This window comes from Triplophysa rosa, linkage group LG1 (assembly GCF_024868665.1).
Source record: "Triplophysa rosa linkage group LG1, Trosa_1v2, whole genome shotgun sequence".
In the NCBI taxonomy this organism is placed as follows: Eukaryota; Metazoa; Chordata; class Actinopteri; order Cypriniformes; family Nemacheilidae; genus Triplophysa; species Triplophysa rosa.
Genome location: NC_079890.1, coordinates 34,098,328 through 34,120,853, shown reverse-complemented (window position 1 = coordinate 34,120,853; position 22,526 = coordinate 34,098,328).

The following is a 22,526-nucleotide window of genomic DNA, read 5'->3' as shown; positions in this document are numbered from 1 at the left end:
TTAACTAATATTAGCAGCTTTTAATAAAAACCGTCTTTGACAATACTACTGACCTCAGATCGAAACACAGCAAGTTAAGTAGGCCTAATGCCATGCAGCAATGAGTCGCAAAGGGGAGTATGGAGGAAACTGAAGGTTTGCAGTGACAGAAAGACTCAGACTTTATTCCACATGTAACCAAAATCGTGTATGTTCATGTAACAACTCCTTTATTATTTTGGATTGGCAACCACATAAACACATCGTAATGCATAGCGTAAGCTGCTACATTTTAAAACATCAAAATAGACCCGCCATGAACTGTTAAATGAAAAACACAATGTAGCCTACAAAAATATGCCGCCAGTTGTGCCGTCTGGCCGTCAAGCGTTTCATCGCATGCTTGATACCAATAGTGTGTAGGGAAACCGTGATGTTGTTTACTACGTCATTATGCGCATGCGCAGAACGGATCGTGCAGGCATCCCGGATCGTGTACCGACAGTGCCCTCGATGCGGTCTTCGGCGAAGCCCGCATTGATGCAGACTCAACTGAAGTCCTCTACCCAGGAATCCTTGCGAACGCCCAATCACAGAACGGATGGGAGGAGTGTCGTGGATGTCAGACATTTAATAAACATGACGGATACATTTTTAAATGTATGTTTTGATAAAATTCAAAATGAATTGATTAATTAGTTACTTATTCACATTATTTATTTTCTATTAAGCCAGCTATTCAAGAATAAAACTTTTAATGCAGTGCATTTTCTTACTTAAGGTAATAAGTAGGGCTGTCAAACGATTAATCGCGATTAATCACATCCAGAATAAAAGTTTGTGTTTACATAAAATATATCTGTGTACGGTGCATATTAATTTTGTATTTATAAACACAAAACATACACATACTTTTCTATATATTTAGGAAATATTTAAATGTATTAATTTATATTAACCAATAATTGAAATTCTAAATAAACGTCTATTAATATGTTATATCTTTCTTTAAAAAATGCATTTATGTGTATGTGCTCATAAATACAAAATGAATTAGCACAGTACACCGACATAAATTACGTAAACACAAACTTTGATTCTGGATGCGATTAATCACGATTAATCATTTGACAGCCCAAGTAATAAGCCATGTTTTATTGTAGCTTTATATGTAGTTGTCTCTGGGCTCTGTAAAACTGAGTGATTAGAAAGCACCGCTTGCTCTTTCCAGTGTGATGACCTCAAGTCTGTCCCAAAATGCACCCCCATGTACCCTTGTGGACTCGTGCCTAGTGCCCTATAGGTCTGCACTTCCTGACGTCACCAAGTGTGGACTCGGAGGATGTCCACAAGACCGGAGTGCGCCATTTGGGACAGGGCCCAAATACCCCCACTTGCGGTCTTGGCCACTTGAGAGCGCGTGCACACGACAGGAAGTAAGAGCGCAAGTCTGTCCAATGTCTCAAAAATGCCAAAGTGCACTTCCCTTAACGCACAGTAAACCCACACTATCTTGAATACCGCTTCCGAGCCATGTTAAGCCAGCACGTTCAACAATGTAAAGAAGTCAGAATGCATGACATAGCATCATAGCTCCACTTTAAAACTTCAATCTTCAGTCATAGCACTTTCTCAGATAGCCTACATTCAAAACACACACATACGTACACTACCATTCATTAAAATGTTTTAATATCTTAAAATGTTAATGCCTAAATGGTTCAAATTATATTTGTCAAGAAAAACAATTGTGCCAACATTTTTATTTAAAAAATGTTTGATAAAATGCCAAGAGGACATTATGCAAATTCTGGACTAAGAGTGCAGATCATCATTTCTTTTACTGAAGCCTTTCACTTTCCACTTTCATGTTTTACAGTTCATTATTTTTAAAAGTACAAATGTATTCTTTTATTTAATATGAGGTCATAAAATTGCATGCAGTAATGATAATTAAAAAAGAAAAAACGCTGTTTACATGAAGTATCAAAGATGGATAGGTGAATGATTGAATGTTTTCATTAAAAAAGGTTTTCCCTACCCATTTATTTATAATGAATGCAGTAGTTACTCCTGCCAAATTTCAACTGACATAAGTAATGTGAAACTACTTGCTGCTGTCTTACAGAAGATTGAGAGAGTGGGACGTGAGAGGGAAATCTCACTCAAGATTAAGTCTATGTCGCACACAGATCAGATTCTCCACTACTGCTTGTATTTCAGTTTAAAACTGTTTAATGTTTCTAACGTTTGAGACATGAGGGTCTTAACCTTGCACATTAGTCCAGTTTGTGATTAAGATTCTTAATGGCTCATCTTTTTCCTAAATTAATCTTTTAAACCATCCGTCACATTGAGATGCACTATAAATATATATGGGCAACAATAACCCAAATAACACAATCATTTCTTTGAGATGTTTGTCTTTATATTAGCTTATGTGGTAACACATTCAGGGCAATTTCATTTATTGTTGTACATCACATGAAACCTTTCAATGAATGTTAACTAATTACAGGCAACAGTGCAGCTATGTCTGTGTGCACATGCAAGTGTGTATATCTGTGTATCACAGCTGTGCTGATGAGATAGAGACCAGTGGCTATTGATTGTATTGAATTTTACGTAACTCTCACCAGTAACTTATGACACACGACAGATGCTGCCCTGAGATATCAGCCTGGTTCGTGCAAAGATGGGCTGAGTGAAAGATGGGAGGAAGCACACGCACTCACACACACACACGCACGCACGCACGCACACACACACACACACACACACACTCACACACACACACACACACACACATGTCTGGTTTACTATCTCCGTGGGGACAGTCCATAGGCGTAATGTTTTTTATACTGTACAAACTGTATATTTTATTCCTAACCCAACCCCTAAACCTAAAGATCGTAGAAAACTTTTTGAATTTTTAGATTTAAAAAAAATATTGTTCTGTACAATTTATAAGCTTTTTTGCCCATGGGGACCTCAATTTTGGTCCCCACGGTGACACGAGTCCCCATGAGTTGGTGTGCAGTCAGGATTAGGTCCCCATTGGGATATAAAAACATGAACACACACACACACACAAACATACACAGCACTCACGTTGTTTAAAACCATGTTGATAAGTGACCAGTAATCATAGAAAGGCACTCTTTGCTCTATTATCACCTACAAAATGGACCAGTAGGTGGTATATGTAAGAAAGAATAATTCATGCTGGTTGGTTGAACATTCGCTTAATACGAGGTGTTATTTGCTCAATATTGCCCAATAGGACATTTCCCGTGCCTTATGCAGTTGTGTGTCCGATCCCACTTTCATCACATCCATTATCCTGGGTGAAAGATGCCTTTTCGTGAGGTGCTGCTGATAATGCCCTTTGTGTGGTTCCCATCACAGCCTCATTGGGTGTTTCGGCCCTTTATCACTAGACACCCTTACCGGTCCCTCAACAGTTGATCAGACCTGGGTGTGTGTCGCATTGTTACAAGGTCATCTGGCAGCCCATGCTGTGTTCATCCACCTCAACCACAGCCATTGGCTTCTTCTTTCCGCACCACTGGCCAGTTGTTGATTATCTGTCCCCTGAGAGTCATGAACACATGGAGCAGTGGGCAGCTATCACTGCAGTGCCAGGGGAGCAAGTGGGGGTTTGCACCTCAATCGTTACCGCCGGCCTTGCTCAAGGGCACCTCAATCGTTACCCTGAGAATCGAACTAGCAACCTTCTGGTCATGAGTCCGACTCTTTAACCATTAGGCCACGACTGCCCACATTTCATGTGTCTTGTCATTGCTGTTGGATGATTTTATGCCACTCTTGAGGTTTGATTGACACTGGACTGGAATGGCCACAATACATCTAGAAATGCTGATTAAATAAAAATGTGAAATGGTCTCTTATGTAATTTTTTCCGGGGCTGTATATATAATCCATCTGCATGTTTGGATATTTGCACACGTATTTGTTCTGTTTTTTTATGTCTGTGGTTGAGAGAAATCCCTAAAATAGCATGTTTTATCTCTGGGGATTTGCTGTGATCGCAGCTGCTCCCCCACTTCATGCTTGCTGCAGATAGACACCTGTGACCTTCTGGATATTTTTAAGTCACATTTCTCACAAGTTATTTCTCAGAAGCCGCTTATTCTTAATTACTACTGGATATATGGCCATGATTTTCTACTATTGCACAATCACCTATACATCTATTTCTCTGTATAACGTCCTTGCATAAAATGTGGTTATATCAAAAAACTCAATGTGCTTTAAAATATCACTATGCTATCACTGTTAACCCTAAACCCCTGAGGTGCCATTGAAGTGAATAACTGAATTGAAAGAATACATAAATAAACAGCTAGAAAGGTACTGAATTCCAGGAAAGCTAAGTGAAGTAACACAAAATAACATCATGGATTATTTAGCATGTTTTCTGTCTTACAATGGCATTCAGCTAGCATAAAAAGGCATTTTAAATTGCAAATATACCCTACACACCATAAGTTTTCTTAACCTCCTGACCATTCTTCCTCGAGTCAAGCATCATAAAATCAAAAGGGCATTTTTTTCAGTTAGCAAAGAAAAAAACATTTAAGTGTTGTGCAACCACCGCTTTTCTACAAAGTCTACAGAAACAGCAAAAGCTATTGACTTTTACCAACTGTGCTCTCGTTCTTGTTTGTCAGCTCGGAAACATTGATTCGAACCCATCACCTTTTCACTCTTGGGAAATGCTTCCATAAACCCATTCTATAAACTGTGTCTGCGGCTAGGCAAACTTACAATGTTTTAACCTTTTCTGAAACAAAAGGAAAACGTCCGTTGGCATATGCACTCAGCGGGTGCTGCATGGCTTTTTGCCATGAGTCAGAACTAAACAATTCTGAAAACGAATTCAGAAAAAGGAAAGAATCAAAAATAGATCATGCGCATGACAGTATTGGACTATTAAGCAGCCCTTAAGGAAGCTTGCGGGTCCAGACATTAAACTCATTATGATTCATTAAATGATGATTCATCATGAACAACACAAAACCGGAAAAGCAGCCCACATCTTAAATAGATCAACCTCTTATTTCGTATGAAAATTAAATTAGTAAGTTCTGCAAAGTGCGTCAACAGCTTGATATTTAATGCATCGTGCACACACAAGCTATAGGTTTACAATGACTTTTTCAAAAGTATGAGATTGTGGCAATGATTTCCATTGCTTTCAATTTCAAAGTCCCTTTGATTATTCGCTCAAAAGAAAAGCATCACAAAATCTCATCAGCTACAGATAATCAGAGAATCAGATATGAAACAGCAAACCTAGCTATCACCAGCATCAGATATTCACAGTTTCAGAGCTCCATCGGGCATGGCAGTGCTTCAGCATCTGGTTAACATAAAAAAGATGCAAAGTGAATTGACAGAGTAGATTTAGGATGATCAAGAACGCTTTCACCCAGACTTGATGATCATCATCACAGAGATAACAGATTATGTCAACTCCCTCTTTGATTTATTCAACATGTCTTCACCCCAGCGGGTAAATTAAATAGTGTTACCGCATTAAGCGACTGGCAGAGCCACGGTGGAAGCTGCAGAATGATTCACAAACTTTCCTTCGAGACTATTATAGAATATGGCAATCCCTCATTGGCTCTGCTGCCTAGTTGACGAGAATGAGTAATTGTGGTCTAGCCAAGAAACTGAACGAGACAGATAGGGCAGGAAATGGAAATTAGAGCATTATTTTCCAAGCTGATAGTGCATGTTATTGCCATGATAATAGAGAGTAAATATTTTTGCAACACCCATTGGTCTGTGTGCTGGCAGGTGTGTATTTCGTACATCCAGGTACTAGCGCAAACATGTCTTGAACTTAATGATCTGTTCACAAAAGTTTCTTTCATTTAGTTTGGAATATTCTGTATAAAGATCATGGCAATCTTTAGATATTGTCTGGCTTTATCTACAATATGCTTTATCATATGAGTTTATTATTATATTATATTATATTATATTATATTATATTATTATCAGCCTATATTATATTATATTATAGGCCTATTATGTTATATTATATTATATTATCCTATTTACTATCCTATTACTCCAACCACTCCAAAACAACATAAACAAAAAAAAACATGATGGTAAATTTATTCTAACAATTATTTAAAAAAACACAAAAACAGTCCATATAACTTGTACTACACTCCATGTGTACTGAAGCCATAGCTTCGAAAAAAATGTAGTAATTATGTTTGATCACAAAGTATAGTGATATAATTCCAGAATTAAGTAGCCTAAATCAAAACATTGATGTGCTTATTACCAGTCTGTTTACAATAGCGGCCATGTTTGCAACGGCTCCGTGCAGCTATTTACGTCATAGCAAGAATGCCTCCGGACAGCTATTTATTTTTGCAAAACAACGGGCAAATTGCTGGCAAAATACAGAATTTAATAGCATATTTCTAATCAATAATTAAACCTGACATGAACTGTACTGTAACTTTGGTTTGAAAGCTTAAATTGCGCTAAAAGCATCTCTTTTGACCGGCCACATTGAGCATTGCACTTCTTCCAATTCATTGTAATGGCAGTGGTGCATCTTGTTAATATATGATATTTGTTATTGCTTAATTATTTTACAACACACCCAAACACCAAAAGTGCTGTGAAACAGTAGCTCAATGGACAGTTTCATCAAACTTACGCGCCTGGCCTGAAGTTAACTTACGGTCTGTGTTTGGCTAATAATGTAATGTAAACGTGCTAATGATGTAATGGTATTATGCTAAAATAGATTACAACAATGCCACAGAAAAACAATTTTGTGTTTCCAAAGAAACTTTTAGTCAGAGATATGTATATATATATATATATATATATATATATATATATATATAATCATACAGCCTGACAAAGAAACATTTGTCAGGAACGTTTATTTTGGTCATGTAGCAGCAGCCTATGAAATCCTTTTTATCTGGTGTATGTATTAAGCATCTAATAGAATTCTCATAATGGATGAATTGGATGTACAGAGAAATAAGAGCAGCATAATTTCTGTAGCCTGTAGCCACTCATTCTCATTCAGGTAATTGAAATCACAGTCAGAATGAAAGATTTATAAATGTATTGGCAGATCGTTTTTGCACCCAGGATTTAATTTTAGTATCTTTTCTGAATTTTATAAAAAAATTAATACCTACATGTACTTTGTAAACTTTAAACACATCAATAAGTTACAGTAAATAGTAGCATTAAAGATATTAGATGTGATCCACTGTGCAGCAATGCATGAAGTCCCTATAGATCAGAGAAACTATGCACGATTTGGGAAAAAATCGCAAATAAAATATTAACAAATCACCAGCATCCAGGTCACTCAATGAAGCTATTTTGCAATGCTAGGGGACAAAAAAAAATGGGTCTCACTGTCACACCAGAAAATCATAGCCAATAGCCTGTTCTCTATTTAGAGAATGAATTGTGAAGCGGTCAGGCGGTTTATCTAATGTTCCAAACTGTGCTGCAACATAAAAGGAAACTTCTGTATAATGGGCGACATCCTCTAATCTCTGGATACAAAAGAGCTTCAGGTCTTTAATGAGACTCGGTTAGCTGCCTCTGGCTATGAAAAATCCCCATGACTCCTCTAACTCACTGTACCACAAACTGTAAAGACTGTAGAAACACTGTACATCTAATCTATGGCCACGTTTTCTACAAGTCCATTTTTATTTTCAGTTCATACTGGTCGACTTCAACAACCTAAGAGCACAAAAGTGATAGCTTCATATCTCATCTTGTTGTTCTCCGTCCTAATAAAAGATTTTCTCATCACGGATATTTACATGAACAGGAAATTCAGCCTTCCTCCTGTATGCCTGTTTGGTAAAATCATTTTGTCACTGATCAGATAATAACAAAGCTCATTTGCATGTCATTAATGGATTTAGCATGGGAATAACTAACATATTTGTTGTTCTTGCCAATATCTTCTGTTGAGAATAACACCAATTAAAAATTAACGGGCGTCTCAGCGGCACACAACAATATTGTGAAAGTGCCAGCGAAGCATATGGAAGTGTACACTCCGCGGCACTTGAGAAACAAAGAACATTGGCAAAGTGATTGGGCAAGACTTGCATTGTATCTTGTTTTGTGGTTTGTAATGTTGTGGTAGAAGGAACTAGACTTTAACTGAAGATTTCTTAGCTTCCTAACAAATTCTATTACATTTTTCCACTGTTTTGGCTTTCTAGGGGAACTCACAGGCACCATTAAAGTGCTACATAAATAAACTGAATTGAAATCAAATTGAAATATAAAAAATGTGAGGGTTGTTGGACCATAATGTAAGGGTGGTTACCGAAATGCTATGCAGTTGCTAAGGTCTTAACCAAGGTTGCTTACTGCAAGGTTATTCAAGTCAAAAGAGCTTGTCTCTAGCAGTGTTGGGTGTAACTAGTTAGTAAGTAATTAGTTACTGTAATTTAATTACTTTCCCCTTGAAATAGTAAAGTAAGGGATTACTCTTATTTTTCTGTAATTTAATTACAGTTGCTTCTGATGTAATTGAACTAAATACTGTGTAATATATTTAATAGTGGAAATGACATCAAAATGATAAGTCTAACTTTAGAATGTATGCTTTAATGTATGCTTCTCACATTTCGATATACTTTAGTCAGTTATTAAGAATAATTTATGTGGTTATTTATTTGAATGAATTAAACAAGCCGTTTCATTTCTATACTTGAATCAATTTATATCAAGGTTGATGTAGGATGTAGAAAGTAATTAGTAATAAGTAATTAAATACTTTTTGGAGAGAGTAATTTGTAAAGTAATCTAATTACACAATTGAATATGTAATTAGTAACTAGTAATTAATTGCTTTTACGGAGTAACTTACCCAACACTGGTCTCTGTCCAAGTGAATTTTTAGCATGTTTGATAATTTATTGGGCAAAAATGATAACGCTTCACTATTTGATTGATAAGTTATATAATTTATGTCTGTGAAGCACGACTTGTTTGATCCCTGTGTTTGAGCTGTATAGTTAATCTGATTCTTACTTTAGCTCAACTGTGCTAACAACACCAAGGTTGTGGGTTCGATTTCCAGGGTAGACACATACTGATGAAATGTGAATGCATTTTAAGTCTCTTTGCATAAAATCATCTGACTGCCAGAATGCATAAATGTAAATGTCTTCTATAGCAGCGTGTGAAGCTGATTCTAAACATGTCTCGGTGGCATTTAGCCAGCACATCACACAGAAAGAGCATTTTTAAAACTATTATTTTTGACAATTTAATGTTGCAGTGTTAAAGAATGAAAGACCTCTTCATATGGGCTACATAATGATTAGAACATTCCGACTCCTGCTTCTGAAAGCAAAAGACCAAACTATCAATTAGATCTGTGCTTGTGCATATAGTTTGTGTGTTCAATGAAATACTTTCGCTTCTTGTTTTGTTTCACAAAATCCTGCAAATAGTCATTACATCTGTGTCATCATGACTTACGTCATCATTATAACTGTGACTCTTATGAAATGAATGTTGGATTAATGTACAGAATTATATTCACCCAGAGAGACAAATAAAAAGGACACGAGTGGGCGCATAAGTCATTTTAGTAACATGGTAACATCATGACAAAATAAGGCAAGTTAGACCTTGATATTGTTGCACATTCATCCGCTGGGCTTTGAGAATGCATTTTAAAGGGTTCATGACGAGAACTGTGTTTGTCTTCTTATCAAGAACTCATCCATCATTTCAGAGCTGGATGGCCTTTGGCCTCCGTGTGGAACATACAGGTTTAATTTTAGCATCAGAAGAAAAGAAGCACATTCATGAACACAGTACATGAGGTTTGTTGTGTTTCTGTAGGATTGGCTGCTCAGGTTGTGATAAACTCAAACTGCACATATTATGTAGAAAGGTTTTATGCACCTCTGTAATTTTCTTTGTAACCTTTATTTATGTGTTTTCCTTTGAGGACAGGGTGTGCTGTAATCAAGTTATTCTGTGTTGTTTAAGGGAATGTACACTCATAAAGCCTGATCCATTACTACGATTAAAAAAATACAAGCAAATAGTGAACAAACAGGTCCATTTATTTAGTTATATAATACGCAATATAACGGAAATGTATGTGCATAAGCAACAGGTACGATAATACTCCTTCAGCTGTTTTTGTGTTATCAGATTGTGAGTTGGTTTAGTTTCATTGTTTTCTCATCACCTTCAGCATATAACACTTTCAACAATATATTATTTCAAAGCAGCTCTACTGACAATCATCTCTTAATGCCTCCAGCAAGCCAAAGGTGAAAAAACTAAAGTTTAGATAAAGGGGGGAGCCTTACAAGAAGCAGAAGCAGCTTGGGAGTTTTTAAGGTAAGTGGTTGCGCAAAAATGGATCTTTAATGTCAGATAATGACATCAGAAGACTACAGAGGTTCGGACTGCTGAGAAGATCATTGGTGCTCCCCTGCCCACCCTCCAAGAACTGTATACATCCAGAATGAGGAAAAGGGCTCAGAAAATCACCCTGGACCTCTCACATCCAAGCCATCAGCTCTTCACAATGCTGCCGTCTGGTCGGCACTACAGAGCACCAAAACAACCAGACACAAAACCAGGCTTCTTCCCTCAGGCCATCTACCTCTTGAACAGTTAAATGTTTTTTACCCACCATGCAATTAATAACTCTGTGCAATAATAATTAAGTGCAATATTAATTATATCCTCCAGATAATACACTATCTATTTTTTATACAACATTTTCTGTAAATTATATTTCATTCTGCTGTATATAGCACATATCTTGTACTACAATAGTCTATTCTTATTTTTACATGTACATATTTACATACACACATAGCTTTACTCTCTATATCTTTATCTTATGTTTATTGTATTGTATTTCTTAATTTTTTATACCCATAGGCCCTTATTTAAATCATCTGTGTACTGTATTCTATATGGTCTCTGTGTACTGTTGTTGCTGTTCCTGTGTACTGGATGCTCCTGTCACCAAAACAAATTCCTTGTATGTGCAACATACTTGGCAATAAAGCTCTTTCTGATTCTGATACGTCTGATTTTACTTATTTTTTAGTAAGATCTGCTTTAATAAAACCATACACAAGGTGACATTTTTAAGTAAGCTGAGTAAATCGCCTAAAATGTTTTGTAAATGTAAAAACGTGCAATCTGGATGAATTTATTTAAAGGTGCAATGTGGAACATAGAGGAGGATCTATTGACAGAAATGCAATAAAATATACATAACTATGTCTTCAGAGGTGTATAAAGATCTTACATAATGAAGCGAAATGTTTTTATTACCTTAGAATGAGCTATTTCTGTCTACATACACCACAGGTCCCCATACATGGAATTCATCATGTTGTTTCTACAGTAGAACTAAACGGACAAACTGCTCTACAGAGCGTATTTCATAAATATGTTAGCTGATTTGACAAAAAAGCGGAAACGTGACAACATCTTAGTCCTGTGTCAGCCACCGTAGTGCTTCGAAAGGGAGGGGTGAGTGGTGGAGTGAGCCATTGGTTGCAATTCGCTTTAAGCCACTAGATGCCGCCAAATTTCATACACTGGACCATTAAATAAATTCAGCAAAATGGGCTCATTTTGGTTAAATCTTATTATTATATATAGAAAATGTTCTATTTTGCCATTTTTTCAGCTGGTATAAATGTTAAGTTAAACCAGTGTAAATATAAAGTTCAATTCAATTCAATTTTATTTATATAATATTATAACTTTTTACAATGTTGCATGTTTCAAAGCAGCTTTACAGGAAGAAAGACAAAACAGACAAAAGGTTAGTAGTATTAAAATAAAAGGGTCCATCTTTGCTCTTGGTTGTTGACGGAGATTGCCTGTGCTGAAGCTGGGATGATCAGTCAAGTCCACAGGATCTCTTAGGAGGATGGCACATGAAGTCCAAAGGTTCTTGCTGGAGGATGGCACGTGATAATCAGCTGGTGCTGGTGTAATGTGCAGTTTCCTCTGGATGGGTATCCTGATGGTCCCAATGGTCAGTCAGTCCACAAACTCTCACAGGAGGATGACAGGAGGTGGTCGAACTTGAGCCGGCCCAAGACTCAATTAGAACATTAAGTTAATGCAACGGCACTTTTTGCACACAAGACTGTTTTGTGCTTGCTTATTTACAAAAACCTGCAGAGCTTAAACTTTTTCACAGTAGTTTAACTAAGAGTGCAACAAAAAATCTCCTTAATTCTGCACATTTACAGAAAAATAAAACCAAAGGCAAGCATATAAAGTTCAACTTGTAGGAAGCATCAATTTCCATAATGGAGACAAAAAAAGAACACCACAGTTTAATACAGAAACATAAGCAGAACTGTGTGTACACAACTACCCTATAAATAACGGACAACAATGATTTATACTCATTAAAAGACTGCATGCTTTTTTAGGGCCTACCTAATAAAATTTACTTAATAGGACTAGGTGTTATAATCCCAATATTTCAGCACAGTTTAATTGCCCAATAGGACATTTCCCACGCTTTGACAGGGGGAGCAGTCAAGAATATGATTAGAGGAAAGGAAGTCCGAGGTTTCACTGGGTTTGTCGGGTAAGCATCCTCTGTGTTTGGGGGATATATGATTATAGAAATACATAGCATATTTATACTTAATTTGCTATGTACTTTGCTTGCTATTATCAGAGAGACATCTCATGAATTGTGTGTCCGATCCCACTTTCATCATATCCATTATCCTGTGTGAAAGATGCCTTTTGGTGAGGTGCTGCTGAAAATGCCCTTTGTATGGTTCCCATACAATGCGACACATCGTCAGTTGTGCACCGCAGCCTCATTGGGTGTTTCACCCCTTTATCACAAGACACCCTCAGCCAAGGGAGGCCCACCGCAGGTTGATCAGACCTGGATGTGAGTCGCATTGTTACATGGTCATTTGGCAGCCCATGCTGTGTCCATCCGCCTAAACCAAAGTGGCTTCTTCTCTCCGCACTACTGGTCAATTCTTGATAATCCTCCACTGGACCTGTCCTCTGAACCCTACTTCCTGTGTCAATTAGTTCATCCAGATTAGTGGCTGCAGCCAACAACAACACTTGCTTTGCTGGTAGCTGATAGCTAAAATGGGCCAACTCCCCCAAACACAATGTTTAGGACCTCAGCTAAAAAAATCTGACTAATCAACTGTTGTTTGTTTAAAATAGACAAAATATAGATGTATAGAATGTATACTACAACAGTATATTGTTTTAAAAAATATATATGCAAGACAAAGTTAAACTTTTGTATTTATTTTTTCAAACTGGTGTTTAAATAGTCAGGATATGATCCTCTCAACAACATCTGTAAGGCGGCAATGGTCAGTAAAGTGCCACCTGTTGTCTACCTGGTATAGGTTGTCTTTGAAGTCTGTCCTAAAAATGACTAAAGAGATGTCACAATTTTAAGGCTTGTCCACACCGGGCCGATAATCGGGCATGTTTAACGTCGACATTAAATGCTTTGTGACTAAACAAAGGGCGCCAAGGTGAGTGTGCACACCGACGCGCAAAACGGCAGGCGTAAAGGCATCTTAAAAAAAATGCCGCCGGCTCTTTTTTTTTGGTTTGACACGCCGCGTTAAAAACTGGCATGCCAACAGAATCTGTATCTTATTCAACCTCTCCACCACCATGGTCAAGACCAAATAGGTTTCAAAGGATGTCAGGGACAAGATTGTAGACCTGCACAAACCTTGAATAGGCCACAGACAGAAGCTTGGTGAGAAGTAGACAACTGTTGGTGGGATTATTTGGAAATAGAAGAAATACAAAATAACTATCAATTGCCCTTGTTCTGGAGCTCCCTGCAAGATTTCCCCAATGGAGTAAAGATGATCATGAGAAAGGTTAAAGATCAGCCCAGAACTACACGGAAGAAGCCTGTTAATGATTTCAAGACAGTTGGGACCACAGTTAGCAAGCAAACCATTGGTAACACGCTATGCCACAATAGATTGAAATCCTGAAGCACCCGCAAAGTCCTCCTGCACAAGAAGACCCACCTGGCTCATCTGAAGTTTGACAATGAAAGTGCTGGCACTGCTGTGAGACCAAAATTGACTCCAGTGTTTGGAGGGAGAGAAATGCTGACTATGACCCCAAGAACACCATCCCTACAGAGAAGCACAGTGTTGGAACCATTATGCTTTAGGGCTTTTTCTCTGCTACAGGTATACAGGATGACTTCACCGCATTACCGCATTGAGGGGCTGAGGGACAGGCCCATGTACCGTAAAATCTTGGACGAGATGTTATGTTTTGCTCGGGGATCAAATACTTATTTCACTGACTGAAATGCAAATCAATTTATAACCTTTATATAACATTTTTTTCTCTGATTTTTTAAAATATTCTGTCTCTATCAGTTAAAATAAACCTACCATAAAAATTATAGACCCTTCATTTCTTTGTAAGCAGGCAAACTTACAAAATCAGCAGGGGATCAAATACTTATTTCCCTCACTGTACATATGCATACTAAGATTAAAAAAACGTGACACAAATTGTAAACTGTTAACAATTAAACACCACATATTTGATTCAATGTGCAGCTTTTGCCGTTTATTCAAATACTCGGCTCATTTCCAGTGAAAATCGCTTGGGTATGTACGCCAAAAAACGTCTCGTAAAATGCTGGCGATAAGCGCATGCGATTATCGTCCCAGTGTACAAGCTTTTAGTCTGTTTGGTTTTGTTTTCTGTGTTCCTGCTTTGCCTGTGTTCCCTCATCAGTTTCCCTGGTAGTTAATTAGTCCCTCAACTGATTCTGTATAACCTGATTATGTTCCCCCTGTGTATTTAAGCTGGTCTGTTCCTTTAGTTCATTGTCGGTTATTGTTTATGGCTTCATGTGCTTGTGTTCCTGGGTTTTTGCTTTTGGATTCATTAAACAGTACCCCTTGGAAGTTACTCCTTGTCGTGCGCATTTTGTATATACAGCATTACGTGACAGAATAACCGACCTAAACCGTAATTTTTATTTTAGCGGCACTTTCTTTCACGACGGCCTGAGCGAGCGGTGTAAGGTACGCATACCAGCAAATGGTCCCTGCGAGGAATTCGCCACTTTTGTGGAGTGGGTGCTGGAGAGAAATGGACTCTTTTTTTTCTGTCTGCCCAGCCGAGGACATCTCCAGCCCCACTCCTAACCAAGAGACCAGCCAGCAACCATCACCCCGATACACGGAGCGTCTGCCAGAGACCACCGCAAATGGAGAGCCTGAGCCTGCCGCAACACCAGCGCCAGTGCGTGAGCCCGCGACTGAGCCCGCCTTCAGCCCTCGGAGCCTGTGCCTCAACACACATCTAACTAGGTGCGTGAGCCAGCAACACCATGCGACGCCGTGGGAGTACTCGTGGAGTTTTACGGGCTAGAGGGAAGCCCCGCCCACACTCCCATCACAAAGGGTGAGCTGTTATTGGACTCTGCCATATCTTACTGGGTGAATGAAGAGGAATTTTGGCTGCTCCCTCCCCGCTGGTCCCGCCCAGCTCTTCCAAGTCGCCGCTGGTCCCGCCCAGCTCTTCCAAGTCGCCGCTGGTCCCGCCCAGCTCTTCCAAGTCGCCGCTGGTCCCGCCCAGCTCTTCCATTTCCATTTAGTCATTTAGCAGACGTTTTTATCCAAAGTGACTTAAAAGGAAGGGGGAAACAATAGAAGCAATTTGCCAAGAGCAGAGATTTGAATTGGATGCGGTGCAACCTAACGAAGAGAGGAGTGACGTGTTGGCTCGTTGAAGACCACTCTTTGTCGCTGCATTCTGGATCATCTGATGAGGTCTGGTTGTACAAGCTGGAAGACCAGCCAGACTACAGCATTGCAATAGTCCAGTCTGGACAATATAAGAGCCTGGACAAGAACTCGTGTAGCATGCTGAGACAGAAAACGTCTTCCAAGTCGCAGCTGGTCCCGTCCAGCTCTTCCAAGTCGCCGCTCGTCCCGCCCAGCTCTTCGTCAGCCAGCACCTCCTCTTCAGCCTCCAAGAAGGTACCGCCCAGCCTCCCTCTCCCTCCTCCTCTGTTATTGTCAGCCAGTCCGTCTGCCCTGGGTCTGCTGACATCCGGAGACCCCTCAGCTCACCCTCTGCACTCCAGCGGCGTTGGGTAGGATGAGCTTCGGGATCTTCAGCCGCCAGCTACCTCAGGGGTTGGGTATTCAATGTCTCTGCCTCCAGCCTCTGAGACACAGACTCCTCCTCGGCCCTCAGACCCAGCGGCTACAACTTGGCTCCTGACCCCCTCATCTCCACTGTGGCCCGTCATCCCACCAGGCTCCCTCGTCCCTCCGGTTCCGCCTTGGTCAGTCGTCGACCATCTGCTGCCTGGGGGCTCCAATCCTCTGGCAACACCTCATCACTCTGCCCCTTTGGCTCTGTCTGGCTCCTCCTTCCCTCCGGCTCCACCTCCATCCTCGGTCACTCTGGCTCCGCCGCGCTCTTCCGTCTCTCCGTCTGCTCGGCTCCACCATGGACTCCTCCCTCATCGGCTCAGTCTCCGTCGCTTGTCCCCAGGTTGACGTTCATCAGCTCTCCACCATGGCTTCTCCCTCCTTTGATGCCGCCCTGGGACCTCCTCCTGGCTGGTCTCTGGACCACCATCAGGCTCATTCTGCTCCGGGCCCCCCCTGGCTCCTCCCACCATCGTCACCACCCTGGCCCCACAACTGCCAGCTGTCCCTATTGTCTGCCCTTTGCCTGTCCCTCATCCACATCCTGAACCCCCACCCTCCCTCCTCAGTTGGACTTTACAGTGCGGGGACGCGCCTTCTGGGAGGGGGAGCGAACTGTCACAGTTTTAGTCTGTTTTGTTTTGTTTTCAGTGTTCCTGCTTTGCCTGTGTTCCCTCATTAATTTCCCTGGTAGTTAAATAGTCCCTCACCTGATTCTGTTTATCCTGATTATGTTCGCCCTGTGTATTTAAGCCTGTCTGTTCCTTTAGTTCATTGTCGGTTCTTGTTTATGGTTTCATGTGCTTGTGAACCTGTGTTTTTGTTTTTGGATTCATTAAACAATACCCCTTGGAAGATACTCCTTGTCGTGTGCGTTTTGTATAAACAGTATTACGTGACAGGCAGCGGTCTGTGAAGCGTCCCCGCTGTCTGGCTGGTATAGGCAGTATTTGGTAATAGACATCTCTCAGCAACATCGTTGAGGTTGGAGTGGGATATGAAGCAGGTTATCGGTGAGTACTTGCCTTCAGACATGTAAAACCACTTGGTCTCTGTTGTGGATAACATTACTGCAACTCCCATGTGCTGCCACTTCATTTCTCCTCAACAAACGAAAAATAGGATTTCTATACAACTTTTTGATGTCTGTCTAGTTTTTTGTACAGTCCGTGGTCATTTCACAACTAGATTACTGATACTGTCTTCTTACCAGTCTCCATTTGAAGCACTGAGTTTTTTTTTCCGCAATAATGTGATAGTATGCAAAAATAAACATTTTTTTTATCCTTTATTGACCCTCATGTCCTTCCAAACATGTATTACTTTCTTCTGCAGAACACAAAAGAAGATATTTTGAAGAACGTGATAACCAAACCATATTGACTTCCCCCTGTGACTTCCATTGTATGGACACAAAATTATTCAGACATTACTCAAAATTGCTTCTTTTGGGTTGCACCGAGTCATACAAAGGTTTTAAATGAAATGAAGGTGAAAAAGTGATGACAGATATTTTATTTTTGGGTGAACTATCCCTTTAAAGGGCAGTCAGATGCTTCTTCATTTCAAAATATGACTGGTTTTGTGCCAAAAATCCTTATTAACATTATAAATGGACCTTATAGTAAATAAAATGTAATAATTACATAACCACTTTAATATTTAAAGACCACACAGTTTGACGAAAGTAATTTCCTTTACTGTGAACTTCCTAGACAAAACAAAGGACATGTCCAATATTTTTTCAAATAGCCAATAGCCTTTTGTTAAAGATCGGGTAACATATTATGTCATGCATTCTGACTTCTTTACACTGTTGAACGTGCTGGCTTCTCATGCTTAACATGGTCAACTTGTTAAAAAACGAGTTGGACTTATGACATAGTATTGACATAGCACTCAAACTTGTTTCGGAAAGTATTTTATAAGTCTGGATCCCTGTTTAGCAACATCCTATTCCTTTTATTGGGCAATTCACCCGGAAAAGCACAGCAAGGTGAAAGAAATAGCCCGCCCAGGTGCCAACCGACGAGCATAGGAACCCACTTATCAAGATTGGCCGCGCTATGGGCCTGCAGCGGCAGCTCGTTACTCTTGCGATAGGGAGAGAAGTTTGAGGTGTGGTTGTTTGTTCACGACATTTCAGTGATGGATGTTATATAAACGGTAGATATAGTGCTGGATTTGGAGATCGTTTGAAACTGATAGATGGCACGGTCCCAGTGCTAAAAGATGCCGGACATGAACTGCACGTGGTAAGTCAAACTAAGTCGTATGTCTGTGTTTTGCTGGCAATCGGCATGTACAAATGTAAAAAACACGAAGGGATTCTTTAGGAATAGATGCGTTCAACTTAATGCGGCGCTGCGCAAATCTATCAGCATATGACATTTAAGTACCGCGATATCGATTCAAGTGCAGATTGCTCGGTATGCATTTGAATCGCTCTCGCGGTACTTTAATGCGATATGCCAAAAAATCTGCGCAGCCCAACATTAAATTGAACGCCTGGTTCAGGTCTGTTCCTGAAGTCACTGATTAGCCTCTTCAGGTGTTTTATCAGAGTTGGGGCTAAACTCGGCAGGAAATTGGATCTCGCGGTCCAGAGTTGAGAACCACTGGACTACACGAATAGATCCTACGGAATCTAAAAGTCACCCTGAGGAGTGGAGAGCCTCTTACTAATCACATTCTTCAGAAAGAGCTTTACCCACAATCAGGGCTCTATCACGTATGCCTCCAGCTATTCATTCCTATATCGAAATGAGTCCAAGTGTGGCGTCTGATTGGCACAGATCGGAGACAGAAAATACAAGACTTCATGAGGAGTCTTGAGAACGACTAATCTCTGCTAGCATCCGAGTATCCATTCATTCCATCTTCTTCATCTCCCCGCAGCACCTCCTGTTCTCACTATGGCGCTCTTGCTGGAAGCCATCGGCAGTTCTTGCGTAGTAATCCAGGGAGATTTTCGTTTCTGCTGAATCTGTGACACAGCTGCCACTGTGGTTTTCATGCACACATTCACAAACATGAAAGGAGAGATGTTTGTTGAGAATGTAGATCTTTGGATTAGTGTTGTGCCCACACTGCACTTTACTCAATCTGTGAAATACAATTACATGATTTTTCAGTAGTCACATGAGGAAAGAATGGTGGATGATTAGTAAATTCACACAAATGAAAAAGTGTTTTATGAAAATGGCTGGCATCGGGCAGTTTTTTGGTTTAAGAAAAAAGGTTAAATAAGGAAACGTCTAACGTCTAAACCTAGTGATCTGCCTTTATAAGTAGCATTTTTAAGCAACAGTTCACCCAAAAATGGAAATTCTGTCTTCATTTACTCACCCTCGAGTTATTTCAAATCTGTATAAATTTCTTTGTTCTGATAAACACAGAGAAAGATCTTTGGAAGAATGCTTGTAACCAAACAGTTCTTGGCCACCACTGACTACCATTGTAGGAAAAATTTCTTTGTAGATCTTGTAGATTTCTTTGTTCTGTTGAACACAAAAGAAGAAATTATCATTTTACATAAACACATACCTATAAATAGTACATTTTAAAATCAGAAAAACGGTCTCTGAAATGGTCTATTAATTTTTTCGACCGCTGTATAAAAACTACAATTATTCACACATCTTGCATGTGCATGACTGGTAGTGTGGGTGAAATTTGTTTTCACAAAACGGTTTGACAGAAATCTCCATTGCTAAACTTGGTCCTCTATAACAGGTTGTGGGTACAAAAACATCATTATTTTGTTGATCAAATTAAATATTGTGATACTATCTACTACCTAATTGTGTATTGTATCGAACTGGGAGTGCTTTGTTACACCCCTGACTTTTGGTATTTTTTAAAATAGTTGTATTATTTTATATGTATGCATAAAAGAACGTACGTTATTTACACATCATGCATATGCACGACTAGTGTAGGTAAAAAAAGTATTTCCCCAAAACAGAGTGACAGAAATCATCATGCTAAATTTAGTCCTTGCAATTGAGTCACACCTTTTGCTTTAAACCACACATTTTGTCATTATCAGGCCCCTGATGCAGCTCGAAACTCATATGACCTCTTTTCCCATTTAACACAAATAAAATGCTCCCCTGCCTTTCAGACTCGGATGAAATAAAACCATGTGTCCCGTGTTTATCAGGCGGTCTGGTTTAGCGTTTGACAGCTGAGAATACAATGACAGAGTGCGATGTAACCCAGGTGGAGTCACGTCATTCAGGGGACAGTCAGCAACACTTCTGCTGACATGTTTAGCACATCTGACGGCCCGCTAGCCTCAGACCTCAGCTCACAAACACACACGCTCACACACCCAGAGGGGTCGTCACGCAGCGTATCTCTCTCTCTCTCTCACACACACACACGCACACGCACACACGCACACGCACGCACGCACGCACACACACACACACACACACACACACACACACACGCACACACCTCAGACAGTCGGAGTTGGCACCTCTGTCATCCTTCCCTTAACCCTTGCAGGCTGTCGGCTGGCAGATGAAACTGTCTGCTACATTGCGTGAGGTCGAAGAACAGCATGTTTCCTTGTTCCTCTCTCCACTTCACAGCAGCGCTGACATTTCCTTGTGGATCATGAAGACAGGGGAGGAATCTTTCAAATAAGACTTGCAGTCCATCAGATTACATATGAAAACACTGCATTTGATAAATTGCATTGTCTTTACCATTTATTCACCCTCTTGTCATTTCAAACCCGTATGACTTACTTTCTTCTGCAGAACACAAAAGAAGATATTTTGAAGAATGTTGGTAACCATTGCAGTACCCACGGACACAAAACCAGTGCAAGTGAAGGGGTACGGCCATTGTTCAGTTACCTACATTTTGGGGCATTAAGGGACAGGTTCGAGGGACAGTCTGGAACAGGGTACCGCTTACGTCGACCTCTTCTACTTCCTCCTAATTACAGCCATCTGTGACCAGCTCTTTTGCATGAACGCACTACTCTTCTGATACTATCATCTGCCTCACTGCCTAAATTTCCTAAAGAGACACAATAGAGCCAAAGTGTTCGACCTGCCCAATTATCCACAGCGTCGAGCCTGCGCTTTGTGCTATGAAATGCAAACAGCTTCCACCTTCTGGAGATGTGACATTTCCTAAAAAATATCCCACCATCTTTTGCGTTTTAGTCATGCACGGTCTATTTCACATCCGCCTCCCCGGTGCATAGATCATTTTAAAGCTCTGACTCAATATGAACTAAACATTTCTCATCAAGTTGAATTTTAGATTATTTTACATGTACATTCATTTTACAGCTTCCTGCTCTTAATGTATGTTAACAGTTGTTTTACTTGTTTCTATTTTTGTTCTTCCCTAGCAATTTTAAGAGAAACGTTTGAGATTAAATTAACATCTCTGGATGTTAGAATTCTGTGAAATCTTCTGAGCTCAACATACTCCTGTCTCCTGTGTAAATATGTGGAGAACTAACATTAAACCCGACCTTGTGACCAGCGCGTTGCATTTTGGGGGGCTTCTGTGTATTGGCGGTCTAGTACTCTGAACTTACCAGCTTCACAAACAAACTCTGAAGTTACGTATGAAGCATTAAGTTTCAAACAGTAAATAAAGAGGTTCATTATATGGAATGACCGTGACTGTATTGAACACCGGACACATCATTGCACCCTTAATATTATATCTGAGCAGCACATAATGGCATTATCAGAGTCAATAAATAAATCAGCTTCAGCTACGGTAATGGCCCATGGCGAGTTTATTGAATGTTACTCCAGCTGAGCTAATGAGAATGGCAAGGGTATACAGACGTTTGCCTGTGCGTATGTGTATTAAGACTCACTGAAATCCAACTGTCATTAACACGTCCACAGTAATGGATTACCTGCTGATTGCTGTGTTGTTTTTTATTGCGTAAACCAAACAACAAATAGCTCTAAAACACATAAATCATCTGCACCGAGATTTCCTGTGTTCTGTCATTGGCTTCCTGGTCAGTGATACAGATCCAAGCAGGAGATGAAACTGGAAAATATAATGAACGGCTCCTTTGACCTTGAGCACAAAAAGAATGAAGCAACGATTACAACCTTATTGGTTAAAAAACAAGAACCTTTTTTATTTTAATGAAATATTGACACAATAACAGAGTTGTTTTGTTTTTTACAATAAGACAGCAAATTGATCTTCGTTTAAGCATAAATGGTCTATTATTAAAGGAGTGGTTCACCTTCAAATTGAAAATTCTGTCATCATTTACTC